Source organism: Grammomys surdaster, unplaced genomic scaffold (genome assembly GCF_004785775.1).
Source record: "Grammomys surdaster isolate TR1022 unplaced genomic scaffold, NIH_TR_1.0 126091, whole genome shotgun sequence".
NCBI lineage: Eukaryota > Metazoa > Chordata > Mammalia > Rodentia > Muridae > Grammomys > Grammomys surdaster.
This window is the reverse complement of record NW_021620899.1, coordinates 1,314,048-1,328,147: the sequence shown is the minus strand read 5'-3', so window position 1 is coordinate 1,328,147 and position 14,100 is coordinate 1,314,048. Positions and strand designations below refer to the sequence as shown.

The following is a 14,100-nucleotide window of genomic DNA, read 5'->3' as shown; positions in this document are numbered from 1 at the left end:
GTATCACTGAACAGGTTCTGTGCTCAAAAACCTAGAGAACTAGCCCCAGGCTCAGCCAGCAGAGCACACAGAGACCTCTAACATCTTTAGAAAAGGGCTAAATACAAGTTGTATGTATCCTGAGCTGTCAGTGGTTCTTAGGAACATCGACCACATGGTGCTAGTTTTGCAAGTATAAGTAATATGAGTTATGAAGTCATGGAAGCTTATATGAAGGTTCCAAGAAGCCATTGAGACCAGGCAATATGGTGTAGCACTGGAGTCCTTGCAAGGGGCCTTTGAGAGGCCAGTGTGTGCATCTGTGAAAGCACAGTCTAAGTTGCCAAGGAGAACTCATGCTGGATGAGATGCCAGGATTTGGGACTAGGAAGGTATCCACAAAGGAAAGTGTAAAGAGCCACGAGAGAAGCTACATGTGCTCCTGGTAGCAGACTGGAAGGGGTGGGGCTTCCCAAGTGTGTTGAGTCCGGGGTGATGCCACCACAAGCCCAAGGAACTGCCAGCATGTTGCTCTTGCTTCAGCACCATCCTTACTAAGTCTCCCTCCGCTCCTCTCAGAATGGGAATGCTTCTTCTGTGCCTTGGTGTATTGGGAGTGTGTGGCTTACTTTGTTTTTTAATCTTTCTGGAGCTCAGAGTTAAAACGTTTCCCCAAGTCTCAGAAGAAGACTATGAAACAATGCTGGGATCCTTAAGACTTGGCAACTCTTAAAGGTGACTAAATGTATTTTCCATTATGAAATTAACATGAACCTTCAAGGGCCAGAGGTGGAATGTTATTATTAAAACTGATGTTTGGGCATCAAGTTGACAGGAGTAGACCTGTGACCAGTTAGTTACCACTCTCTCCTGAAGTTAGGTGAGGTCTCTTGGTTCAGACAACCATAGGTTCAACCCTGGCTCTTCACCACTGAGCCATGCCAATGCTATCAGATCCACTGGTCTTCCGTAGAGAACTCTGAACACTATCTTCACCCTTAAAACGGGGATAATTTTACCCACTATATTGGGCCACAGTAAGATTCAGCGTGAAGGATAGATACAGTATATGGTTTGGCACTCAGGAAACAACCCACACTGTGGATTTCTGGCTTGTTTGCATCATTACTCAGTAAATTTTTTTTCTTTCCACCTACTGAGCTGTTCCTAGCGGCAATCATTCAACAAATTTATCTATAGACATCAAAGGAGGGATGAGCCTAGTGTCTCTATCAGTATAGACAGCATTAGGAAGCATTGATACTCCTTTCCTGTGATATGCAAGATACTCCAGAAACTGGGATTTGGTTTTTTGCGACAAGGTATAAGAAGAGAAGAAACGCTATGTCTAAAAGAAGTATAAGTGACGGATATGGCGTGTGGACATGAAAAACAGGTGTGTAAATACATATCCAGCTGTTTTCTTAACACAGCCTTTAGTCTTTAAGCCCAAATTTGGATTCGAGATGCAAACCTCTGACTGCTTTGGCACTGACCTCAAGAAATCTCCTGTCCAATCGAGCCACCAAACTCTATAAAAGTAGCACACACCCTTTACACCACACGAGGAAAGAACTCTGGGGTGTTCTTTGCGTCAGCCACCTGTAGACGGTCATTGTGACGCGAACGCTATGGACACGTGGAACACCTGCCCGAGAGCAGGGGCGGGGTCATCTCTGACAGCAGGTCCAAACGCCGGATACCCTAGAGATGGGGGTCACGGGAAGACCCCAGGGAGTAGAGAGAGGGACTCTCGCTCCTCTCATCCCTGATCCGCCCCAAACAAGGTGAGACCACCGCCCTTCCCTACTGGGATCCCTAGGTCCTTCAGAGAGCGGCCGCTCGTCGCTGTCCCCGCAGAGAGGGAGGCGGCGGGTTCTGGCGGAGGGGAGGGCGCCCGCTCCGGCCGTGGCGCTGCGCTGCGGCGCGCACAGGCTCCGCGCTGCCATTCTGGCTGGCGGCGGCCGCTGCAGGAAGGACCGCTTCCTGAGCTCCCCGCCCCTTCCCTCGCCACTGCTGACGCTGACGTCGGCGCAGGGAGCTGGAGGGACGCTCGGATCTCCGCCGGGAGGCTCCTGGGGGCCGGGGCTCCGAGGTACCTGCCCTCCGGGGCCGGGGCGGGGGCGAGCCGGGCGGGCTGCATGCTGCAGCGGGAGACGCCCGGCTGCCGGGGCGGTCGGGGGCGCCAAGCCAAGGCCGCCTCTATTGCCCTTTGCCGGTTGTGGGTTCCAGGCGGGTCACCTCATCCACAACACCCCTCCATCCGGGTGCGGGAGGAGCATCATCCCCCTTCCCTCCCGCAGATCCTCCCTCGGGCCTGGATGTGTGGAAGATGCGCGCGCCCTAGGAGCGTGCGTCAGCCCCCAGGGAGCGGGAGGGAAACCGGAGAGCACCTGCGCCCACACCCAAGCCGCTTCCCGACCGCCGTCCGGCCTCCTTTTCTCTGACCTGGGGCTGGCCTACTCATTCGCCCTCTCCCAGGTCCCCTGGGATTTGTGTCTAGAGCTGACTTGTTGACAAGTTCACCTGCAGCGGTATCTGACGTTTACTTTTGCTGTTCTTCCTATGCTGTTTTTTATTTTGGCAGGGACGGCTAAGAGCCGATGGGTACCCTTTTTTGTAATGACTGGTGCCAGCAGGCCTGTGGTTGGCCCCTTATGGCTAGGAAGAGTCACTGAGCATGCCACGTTCTTACAAACCCTGGCACGCGGGGTTCCTTTGGGTGCTGCGCTGCTGACTCCGCCTTTCCTGCTCCAGGGTTGATGCAGCTCCTGTTTCCTCTGAAAGTAATATCCTGTTATGCCAGTCTTTCTCCCAAGCGGCTCCGTTAACCTTCACACTATCTTTTGACTTGTAGAGTCCCCAAACCTCTCAACTTCTCTTTGGGGCCTTTAACGCACCATACCCATAATGTTGGCAAATGACGTTTGGGGTTTCTTGGGGGGGGGGGGAGCATTAAGATTAGAAAGGAGACTATATTCTCCATTTTTAGATAGCATTGAATATAGCACAAGAAAGGGTTTATCCATCAACCTGAACGAGTGCTAACTAAACATTCCATGGACCTGGAAAAGACATCACCAGCTGGTTTGAAAATGGTCATGAATGAAGACACATGGGGTATTTGCTGACCATTATGGTCCTTTAAGCGATAACTTACTGCATGTGTGCGTGTTTGTTTCAGCAGTCTTTCAAATTGGTTTCCATGGGCCTCTGGTTTAAATCTGACATCTTGACTGCTCAGAAGTTCGTGAATAAAGTAGGACATGATTATGAAATTCACGCTCTAAAATGTTTTTCACCCTTTGTTCAGCGCACGCGCGGGCACACACACACACACACACACGTATGTATGTATATAAGTACGTATGTGTCTGTGCATGATGTGTGAACACACGTGCATGCCTCACATGTGTAGGTCAGAGAATAACTTTGTGGCCTTGGTGGTCAAGTCAGGTTGCCAGCCTAGTACCACAAGTGCCTTTGCCTGCCCCAGCCATCTCACTGCCAAATCCATATTGTATGTATTTATTTATTTTTAGTAATCATTTTATTCCTTTACATTTCAAATGATATTCCCCTTCCAGGTTACCCCTCCACAACCCCCCCATCCTCCGTCTCCCTCCTCCCACCTTTGCCTCTGTGAGGGTGCTCCTCCAACCACTCACCCACCTCTGCCTTACTGCTCTAGCATCCCCCTATGCTGAGGCATCAAGCCTCCCTCCCCTCCCATTGATGTCAGATAAGGTCATCCTCTGCTACATATGTAGCTGCAGTCCTGGCTCCTTCTATGTATATACCCTTTGGTTGGTGGTTTAGTTCCTGCCAGCTCTGGGTGGTCCAGTTAGTTGATACTGTTCTTCCTATGGGGTTGCAATCCCCTTCAGCTTCTTTAGTCCTTCCTGTAGCTCTTCCATTGGGGTCCTGGACTCAGTCTCATGATTGGCTGTGAATATCCGCATCTTTATTGGTCAGGTGCTGGTAGAACCTCTCAGGGAGCAGCCACAGAGGTTCTATCAGCTTTTATTTTTAAAACATCTTTGTAGAGATTACTATAGGGTCAAAGCAGGTTTGTGATCTTCAGTCTCTCAAACATGTTTGGTGTTAGCCCATTCATGTGTTTTGATTACAGGAGAGGTTATTTTATAATATCATTTCTTATTACTTAGGAAAATGGTTCAGTGTTATTAAAAATGAATCTTAAGAAAACATAGCAGTTAAACTACAGAGTTCTGCCACATGTAAGAAGTGGAGAAACCTGAGGTTAGATCACTGACCCTTGATCCTCCACTGAAAGCTAAACACACCAGCTGGGAATTGCCTGTGATTTTATAGCCTTTCCTCCATCTGGTCGACCCAAGTGTCAGTCCAACTGCTGTGGTACCTAGCATCTTTATTTCTGTATCTAAACTTATGATAAGTGCATTAAATTTTGTTCCCCAGTAGAAAATCTTCAGTGTAGCCATTTTCAATGTATCTGATAATACAAGTACATTGTTTTCTTCAGATAAGAACAGCTTTATCAGTGGAAGAGTGTGCGTGACAAGATCTAGTAGAGTAAACTCGTGTTAAATATGAACTGTGTTACAGAAACCCACAGGAGAACGTAGGGAAGCTGATAGGTCATCTGAACCAGGGAACATGTCCTCACTGTGCTGAGTGATCCTGGCAGCTGGAAGCCTAAAGATAGGCAGAAACAATAGGGCTAGCCAGTGCTCACTGATGTCTCTGTTATCAGGTATAGAGATGTACCATCAAAGGAAGAGGATAGATTACAGTTTATGAGCCTAATTACCCTGCATGCCCATCCAGAATCTGCCTAGTAGGACCTCACACCCCACAGCTGGTAAAGGTGAAACCTTTTATTTCTAACTTCTCTTGGTTCTCTGGCCATTGTGTTTCATTCCACAACCACATCTAGAACCGAGGAAGAGTACAGAGAACTCACAGGCTTTGAATTTCAGGTCCAGCAGGGTTGGAGCCTGTGAGGAAATCTCTCCCAAAGGCTCACAATGCTGAAGACATAGTGTTTAAACATGGGGTTTAGGGAACAGATTGGCTCATGAGAGCTCTAACCTTATCCATGAATTAGTTGATCAATGAACTCATAATCTGAAGGCAGTAGTGGAGGATCTGATTGGAAGAGGTGATCTAATGGGGACATACCTTTCAAGATTGCACATGTATCAAGTCTTGCCTCTTTTCTGCTCCCTCACTCTGTCTGCTTCCTGGATTCCATGAGGTGAGGAACCCTGCTCTGCCATGTTCTGTATGCTCTTTATCCTCTAAGTTGACCTTCTTTAATGAGATATTTGTATTAATTATTTGAGAAATCAAAATTCATATGATGTATTTTGATCATCTGTCTAACTCCTATCTCAACTTCTCCCACATCCTGTCATGCTATGATTTTCTTTTAAGTTATGATGGTACATACACACACACACACACACACGTCTCTGAAGTCATTAATCACCTATAACTCTTCATTTAGAGGCAGGGTCATGTGAGATATCCCCTATCCACACTGACTTGTCACCTGATGTTGCCATTGTTTGGGTCTTGTTTAGGCTTCCACCATATTGTTGAGATTTCATGGATGTGGCTTCCCTGTAATAAATCATAAAAGACATAATTTTGTAGGAGACATCCTGGTCCTCTGGCTTGTAAAACTTTTCCACCTCATGCCCCATGGTGTTTCCTGAACCTTAGGTGTAGGGTGTTGTGTTACAGATTTGTCATTTGGGGCTGAACATCCCACAGCAAGTTGTTTTCAGCGTTTTGATCAGCTGTGGGTTTCTGTAATGGTCTCAATCTGCAGCAAAAAGAAGCTTCCTTGATTAGGTTTGAGAGCTACACTTACTTACTGTAGGAATAAGGATAAGTATTTAGCATGCAGTTAGGAATTGTAATGGCTTAGAAAAGTGCCTGTCATAGGCTCTTCTCTAGGTTCCAGGACCACAAAGTGGGAGAGAATCTTTTCCAGCTATCCATTTAATAGAGGATTAATATCCAGAATATATAAAGAATTCAAAATTATCAAAGAAGCAATTCATATATAATATAATATAATATAATATAATATAATATAATATAATATAATATAATACATAGAGTTCTCAAAAGAAGAACTTTAAAAAGCCTAAGAAAGATCTCAAAAGAATGTACATTCTTGGGGACACACATCTTAAAACTACTTTGATATTCTATCTTACCTCCATTAGAATGGCTAAGATCAAGAAAACCATTGACAGAAAATGCCGACTAGGATGTGGGAAAAAGAAGACACTTATTCACTGTTGGTGGATCGTAAACTGGTGCAGGCACTCAGAAAATCAGTGTGAAGAATTCTCAGAAGTCTAAATATAGATGTACTGTATGGCCCAGATTTACTCCTCCTTGGCACGTGCCTAGAGAACTGAGCATCCTGCTGAATAGACGTGTGCTCAGATGTGCCCATAGCTGCTCTAATCACAGTAGCTAGAAAATAGAAACAACCTAAATTTCCTTCAACTGATGAATAGATCATGAAAACGTGGTCCATGTACACAGTTGGATTTTATTGAGCTGTATAGGAAAATGAAATCATGAAGGTCTTAGGTAAAGCAGATGGCACTAGAAAATAGTATACTGAATGAGGTAACTCAGACCAGGAAGAGAAATGCCGCCTGTTCTCACGTTTGTGGCTCCTAGCTCTTATTCTTTACTTGTGAGTATATAACTTGGTATAGCCACGGAAACTAGGAAAGGTAGATAATATATGAGCTGGGAAGATTAAATTTACTCATCAGTGTAAACTCAGAATCAGTTTCAGTTATGTGCTGGGTAGTTGCAAAAGCGTTGGCGGTATCAGTAGGGAATAGAAGCTTGGTATTTAAAGGGTGTTAGAAATAGAGAGCTTTGCAGGTGTGGACTTTAGAATGTAATTAGCCAAAATACATGAAATTACAGACAGAGTGATTGAAAGTAAAAACAACAACAGCTAAATGCAATAGAGTGCTGTGGAGTAGAAAACAAAGAATTACTGACCATACAGATAATACTAACTTTTATGACAGTGTCAATTGAAGAGCAGAAAGGTCCTCAAGTTCTGGATGGTGAGCATAGCAGGAGGAGCAGTCCGGTAGCATACACGTTAAACATTCATATCACTGCTTACTCTCTTCATTGTCGCTGCCTTCACCTTCTCTGTTCCCAGATTAGGACACACTTAACAGTGCTTGAAACGTACTAGTGTTTGGACTCTGTGTGAGAAGAAATCCAGCCTTCTATGTGATGTTTTCTGGGTGAGCATCCTTAGCCAGAGAGCAATCTGTCAGTCCTGAGAAGCGGTGCCCCTTTTCCTTATTGGTAGAAGTCCTAATAGTGAGTGAGTGTCCGTCATCATTTGAAAGTATTGTTTGTATAGTTGCACTGTAGTGGCCACAGACCAACAGAACCTGAGCCAGTGGTTACCTCAGACTATGTTTTAGCCTCATGAGCCAACCTCATTTCAACCTAGCCTAATGTGGAGTAGTTCAAAACAGGAAGTCAGAAGTCCAAACCTGGATTGAGCTTACCAGTTATCGGCCAAGGAGGAAATTACTTACTAATTATTTGTAAAATTTGTTTTCTTTCTTTGCATGCAAAATGGGAATGGAATGTCCTCTCCTTGATCATGTCCTGACGATGAAATCATTGTATTAGATGTTCCTCATGTGTAAAGTGTTCAGTTAGTGATTGCCTACAATATAACCTTTTGTCCAGCACTTCCTGGTGCTGTGCTTGGTGAGAGAGAAATAAAGATGAAGTTGAAGGTTCCAGCTCTCAAGGGACCAGCAGGAGATACAAATAGAACCAACTCATGCAGAAGAACAATGAAGGACAGGGGTATTCCTACCACAAGTCCATTAAATGGGAATACGAGGATGGGGAGATCCCTGAAGAAATGGACTGCAAGGCGTGTGTTGGGTTGAGGGAAATTCCTTTAGGAGGTGGCATTTGAGGAGATTCTAGGACTGTAATTTGTAAGTTAGTCAACTGACCCGAAGGTAGGACTTTGCAGCTGTCAGAGTATATTCCGGGAAGCTCTAGCTATCCTAAATGGCCAGGAGCAGCAGGTCTTAGTGGCATGCAGCACAAGCTGGGGAAAAGGAGTCTTGTGGTTTTGCCAAGAGGTTCAGCGTGTCGCTCGTGTCAAGAGACAGTGATGAATGTGTTTTGAGTTGGAGAACAAGCAGCAGATCAAATGTGCATCTTACAGAAATCATGCAGAAAATAGTGTAAGAGAATGGAGCGGGAGACACAGGACTAGTGCTGCCTCGGAGGTTCTAGACGGAGGCCTGTCTGTGTAGAGAGAAACGGGAAAGACGTGCTGGAGAAGTAATGGACACAAAATGAGAAGAGAAGGCGGCTTCTCAGGTTAGGCTACCTGATGGAGGTAGTGCTGGCGGTCGGTCAGTTTAGAGACTGGGTGGAGATGGAAAGAGGGAAGATTGAGTTTTAGATTTACTGAATTGGAACAGCTTATGGGACTTCTGTATGAAGTCTCAGAGAGGAAGGATGCAGCTCAGTAGTAAAGAGCTCACTTTAAGGGGGGGGGGGGGAAGGGAGGAGGGGGGAGATAAAGGTGAAGATGATGATATGGACCTCATGCTGGAGAGGTGCTTAATTGTGGAAGTCATTGGCATAGAACTGGTGACTAAAGGTGGAAATATAGGAAATCACCTCGATAGAGCAAGTAGAGTATGTCGTAAGACAGCTAATGTGGGGCTTTGCGTAGATATAGTGATATTTGAGATATGGACAAGGAGGAAGAGAGTCACCAGGATGGTTTAGCAAGGGGAGTGTTTTCTTGAGGAATCCTTCAGTGGTTCTCCAAGAAACAGATAGAAGGAAGAGAATGGTATTGTGGTGGGGGCGGGGGGAAATTGAACATGAACAGAGAGCTGAAGGCAAGGGATGTGAACTAATTTGAAATAGAAAGAATACTAGGTGGCCAAAGCCAGAGAGGGCTGGGGCTCACTGTGCCTCTTAGTGAGCAGACAGAGGACCACAGTCATTAAGGCCACATGGTGCTACGTGGTTTTATAGACATGAGCAGTACACAGAGAGCAGACACTGTAACAGAAGGTGTCCAGTACAAGTTCACCGTGTACAGGAGCAGAGACCGCCTCTCATTCCCCTGGGGAGCTTTTTCCCACTTGCTGCTCCCTGAGGCCAGGAGTCTTCTCAACCAGTGTTCTCTCTCAGCCTTGCCCTGAGCAGCATCACAGTAAAACATATGTGTTGGTGCCAGACTATCCTTCCTTCCTGTTTCCCGCTTCTCTCCTCTGTCCTGCTGACCTGAAGGCTTCATGCAACTTCCTTGTTATTATAACTGGGCTAGCCCTACCAAGTATACACACACTGACCTGCCCTTCCAGATTCCTGTCCAGGCAACCAGTATGAGCCTTGGGCTTCTGTATTACTTAATCTCAGGAGTATATTCACTGAGAAAGTAGAAAGAAACTAGGATAGGTATCAAGCATTGGTTCTCACATAACATTAGATGGCCCAGTTAATAGGGATGCCCCCAAAATACTGTTTTCTCTTTCTCTGTTGCTGACTCTCAAGATTTTCGTTCCCTGCTCATAAGCCACTCTAACCTCAGAAAAGGTTTAGTTGTCACAGTTTAACCAAGGAAAGTCCTTGAATATGTGCTGTTTCCAGAGAGAGGAGCTGTGGTGACTTGTTTACAGGCCCCTCTGCACAGCATTGACATTTTATAAACCGCATCCTGGTATGTGTTTACTTCGGCTGTCTATGTCTAATGAGAGAGGCTTACTCTGTGCCTTGGGAAATTTCCTTCAGCCATGAGCCTCAGTTCCCTTATCCGTGAAAACAGGAGGCTAGGCTAAATGATCCGCACATCCTCTGTATTCTCAGCTTCAAGAGTCCACAGTCACAGACACATCCTAACCTCTAACAGAGGCTTTTATATCATTGTGGTCCCTGTAGCCACAGTCTTGTTCTTTCCACTATGCTAACCACTCTGTTTTCCTCATGGACTATATCTCTGTGTATTTTCATCTGTAAACCTGTATCCATCTTATATTCATATTTGTAGTTATGTGAAGAGAGAGAGAGAGTCAGGTATAGAAAGGGATTTCTCTTATACTTTTAAAAACACAGATTGAACCTAACCTTAGAGCCTCTCATATGCTGGGCAAGCACTTTACCATGACACTATATCTCCCAGCCCACTTTGCGGTTTTTGGTTTGGAGATAGAGTCTCACACTGTAGCACCGACAGATCTTGACCTACCTATCTTCCTGCCTTGGCCTCTCAAAAGTCTTTTCACTTTTGCTGGTCTTTTAGTAGCCCTGTCTGCTCTATAACTTGTACAGATCTTATGTGAATCAGAAAGTTTAATATATTGACTGGGCCTTTCAGGAAAAGTTAGGAAAATGGGGTGGATGATAATTTTGTAGGTTAAGTCATTTAAGATTGGTGTATATGAGTATATGTTTTTAAATGATATCTGTGATCAACTAAAATCTCCAATTCTAGGAAGGAAATGGATTAAAGGTATCATGTATTTAGCATGGAATATTAGTGACCTAAGCTCTTTGCTGATTTGCCTAATGCCTTAGACCAAGGCTGTCCAGTAAAAATACTATGGTAGACATACAGATACGATTTGAAGCAGTCTGGTTGTTATAAAGTGCGCTTAATTTAAAACACTAAAAGAAGCAGATGAAATGGACTTTTATTTTATATTACTCAATACATAAAAATATTTCGGCATGATATATAAAAATATATAACACATACATAGATTATCCATATATTTAAATATATATGGTAAATTCCATTTAATATTTTATTTATTGTATAAAGGCAATGGCAGTATAAAATACAATTTTATAAAATTTAAATACATATACATATGTAAGTGAACTACAAATGATTTGTATAAACATAAAATAGAGATTTATTAATGAGATATTTTGCAGTATTTTGGCTCATTTTGTTTTGTTTTGTTTTATTTTATTTTATTTTATTAAGTCTTTGAAACAACCTGTGAGTTTTACACAGATTGCACATCTGAATTCTGACTAGCTGTATTTCCAATGTTTAGTTGCCAGTGGCTGCAACATTGAACAGTCTTACATGATAAAATTAGCTTATTATAGATTATTTTTTTCATTAAAAAATTTAGACTTGGTTTCCCTGTTTTCAAGTAACATATGCAAGAGCCTTCCAAGTTTTATATCCGAGTCTCAATTGAAATGCAGCCTAAGAAGAACATCTGGCTCAGTCATTTAGCAATTCCCCATGCTGACATTTGAAAGGTGTGTTTCTGTACAGAAGGTTATTTGGACATGTGTGTTTCTTGCTAGAGTGTTCTTCATTTGTCACCTTGACATTTCACCTTCTCAGGTTAATGTTTTGGACAAAACACTACCATAAGTACAGATTAAAATCTGTATGCTATGCTTGAATTAGCATTTGAAAGTCATATAAACTGATAAAGTCAAAGGCAGATAGAATTTATACAGCCATTACATTTTTATCAGCAGAGGCCAACTCCTTGCTCTTTTCCTGTTTCTAGTGTCACAGTTGACTGATGTGCCATCTTACGTGGTTCACACTTACAGATTTCCTTCACGGTTATTGTCTGCAAATGTCAGCCCCCTGGTATGGCTGCTATGTTTTCTGTAATAGAGAATTTACTTAGGGCCATCCATTGAAAGCAGGGCTGCAGCAGGGAAGAGGAGTGAGACCTGTATAGAGCAGAACCGTTGCGAGCAGTTTGAATTTTCTGGTTTATTTTTACCCATTTTCCAGTGTTCCTTCTTGTAAGTCTGACCTTGGACCTCAACTTAGATGAGTTACCTCCAATTTTAGAACCTAGTTATCTCATCTCAAAACAAGAGATGTGCTGTTTCCTATCTCTAGACTTCCGTGAAAGAGGGAATCCTTGGTCAGCCTGCCTGGTCACTTTTTACCAATGGTGGGTAAAGCCACATAGGTGAAGAGATTTGGAGAGGCACACATTTTTGGTGTTGTCATGGATGTACCAGCTTTTACTGATATCCAGGAACATTTTAGGAAGCATTAAAATATATTTATTTGGGGAGGTTGGTTTTAATGTTTTGTGGAATCATTAATGTTAATTATGCCCTGTATACTAATGCTTGAGTTAATTTAATATGTGAAGAAATGATTGTTTTTCAATATACTAAGGCCCTCATTAACATGAAATACAACTTTAGCAGTGACTTGCATCTGTAAAGGGTAATAGAAACTCAGCCACCTCTTAGCTGCTTTGAATAAGGTCAGAAGTCTGTTTTCCTCATGGAAGATTTTCTGACTCACAAAATTAAGGCATGATCCTGCCTCACATTTACTTGTGAATTTATGAAATGTCAAAACAACATTTCAGGGAAACATAAATCCAGAAATAGAAGCTACTGAAATGTTCAAGTAGTTGTAACCTTATGGAAATCTGAAGGGTAGCCCTGTGATTTTGGGGAAGAGAAAAACACCCACTAAATCTAGTCAAAACCATCATCATTTGTTTAGCCTGTGCAAAGACGGATGGTTAACTCAACTTCCCATCCTCCACGGCATGCTCCCCTTCCCAACCATATGAAGACAGCATCTGATGAGCCAAGATTTTAAAAACAGAAATGCAATTAATTATGCTTGAAGAAATTGTTCCATATTTTTCACTGTTCTTAATGTAACTAGTTTAATATTTATACTTAAAACACACTTCTGGTTACAAGAATTTATAAAATTCATTATTGACATACAGGCTAATGACAAGAGATACATGTGTAGGATAAAAGAATTGAAAACATACTCTACCAAAGGAATTGCAGACACTCAGTTCTATTGTACTTTGATACCTAGACCGCCTGATACTTTTCTAATGCTTATAAGCCCAGAGACCAGTATTGCATACCCAGGCTGGTTAATTTTCTCTGACTTTAGTTTTTTTTCTGGCTCATGTGTCCCCAATTGAAAATGCGAGAAGGGGGCTTCATTCCATAATGTCTGTATTATGACTGACATTCATTCGAAGTTACACACCAGAGAAGTAGACTCAAAGTAGGCTTAATTTGGATCATTTGAAAGTAAGTAGTGGTTCTAACTAACTGAAGAAAAGTTAGGTACAGTTGAATTTTATAAAGTGATTGCTGAACATGTAGTAGGTTTGGGCTTATGAAAGAAACAAACTTTTAAAACTACACATCTGCTTATGGCTGGTTACACACACCACTATATAATTCTATTACAGAAAACTTTATTTCTTTCCCTTCATACAAACGCATACCCTTTGTCAGACCATAACCACTAATTCTTAGGGTCTTGGCTAATAGCTATATAGCACACTAGCTCAGCTCCTTCTCTTCAATGTCTCTTTAGCACTGAATACTTGCTTTTATCTTGCCATGCATTTTCTATGGCAGGCCACACTGATTGTCCCCTGACTACAGGTCTCCCTTGCAGCTATATGCACATGTGATATATACTGATGTGCCATTTTTACAGAGGCCCTCATTGTAAATGAGGCCCTTCATTCCATTATGGAATAAAGCCCTTTCTTTCTTGAAGTGGGGACACGTGAGCCAGAGAAAATTAACCAACCAGGATGTGCAATGCTGGTCCCTGGGCTTGTAAGAGTTAGAAATGTATCAGGCAGTTCTGTATTTCATCAGATGCAAGAAATCATTGCTGTGAGGCTTACTGTTTATGTTCCTTGAAGAAAGAAAAGTGGTTGCCAAATACTTGGCAAGACAGTGATGATCATAGCACACATCCAATTTCAGGATTGTTGAAATGTGAACAGATTTGCATTGCAGACTTGATGCTATGTTGTCTAGAGATGCTGGTGTGAGAGAGGAGAGGTCTTACCCAGGGATACTTCCAGCATGCTACCTTGTTCCTACATGGTGTGTAGTTATGGGAAGAAAGGCGGTGCACTTCCCAAAGAAACCTAAATGGTGTTGTGCATAACAGAACTCTAAGAGCTCATGAAGAGCTCTAAGATGGTAACGTTTTTAATCTAGAATAGATACATTTGGAATAAATTGGAAAAATGAAAATGTTGAATCTTCAGTTCAAGGCATGGTACCATAAGCTCAGTA

At 43.0% G+C, this 14,100-nt stretch overlaps 1 protein-coding gene across 3 annotated transcripts in view; it reads left to right on the top strand.

Annotated features, from left to right (window-relative positions):
• Positions 1–1,654: 1,654 nt before the first annotated feature.
• Positions 1,655–14,100, top strand: part of Ica1 (islet cell autoantigen 1) — a 136,707-nt gene continuing 124,261 nt past the window's right edge. Inside the window, exon 1 of one of the 3 annotated variants that reach the window (XM_028755950.1) lies at positions 1,655–1,766. The gene's annotated coding sequence lies outside the window, so the exon portion shown is untranslated. Of the gene's footprint in view, positions 2,075–14,100 lie in introns of all 3 variants that reach the window. The other 2 variants (XM_028755951.1, XM_028755949.1) reach the window with 2 other exon arrangements.